Here is a 604-nt window from a genome sequence, read left to right as displayed (position 1 = left end):
GTGAGATGATATCTTATTGTTGTTTTGATTTACATCTCTCTAATGGCAAGTGATTGTGAACATTTCTTCATATGTTTGTTGGTTGCCCGGATCTCCTCCTTGGTGAAGTGTCTGTTCATGTCCTGCGCTCATTTTTTCTTTTTTTTTTCTGCACCCATTTTTTAATTTAGTTATTTGTCTTTTTCTTGTAGAGATGTTGTAGTTTCCTATATATTTTAGAAATAGGTCACTTGTCTGAAGTGTCGTTGCAGAAGATTTTTTCACATTCTGTGAGTTTCCTTTTTACTCTTTTGGTGAAGTCTTTTGATGCACGTAAGTTTTTAATTTTTTGTATGCTCCACTCATCTATTTTCTCTACTTTTGTTTGTGTAGTTTTCAAAATGTTTGTTAGTCTGTGTGTTCCCTGAATTAGTGCCCTCATATTTGTCCCTATTTTCCATTGATGGCCTTCATAATTCTGGGATTCACATTTAGGTCTTTATTCCATGTTGAGTTGGTTTTTGTATAAGGCGTGAGGTGAAGGTCTTGTTTCTATCTTTTGCATATTGCTTTCCAGTTCTTCCAGTACCATCTGTTGAAGAGACTGTCACCTCCCCATGCGATA

General features: G+C 35.6%; 1 protein-coding gene across 1 annotated transcript in view; it reads left to right on the top strand.

The window, feature by feature from the left end:
- FCHSD2 (FCH and double SH3 domains 2) overlaps positions 1 to 604 on the top strand; it is a 248749-nt gene that overhangs the window by 218958 nt on the left and 29187 nt on the right. The window lies entirely within an intron of this gene.

The sequence above is a fragment of the Chrysochloris asiatica genome, unplaced genomic scaffold, assembly GCF_000296735.1.
Source record: "Chrysochloris asiatica unplaced genomic scaffold, ChrAsi1.0 scaffold00140, whole genome shotgun sequence".
Lineage (NCBI taxonomy): Eukaryota > Metazoa > Chordata > Mammalia > Afrosoricida > Chrysochloridae > Chrysochloris > Chrysochloris asiatica.
Note: the sequence above shows the minus strand (reverse complement) of the source record. Positions and strands in the feature narration are given on the sequence as shown.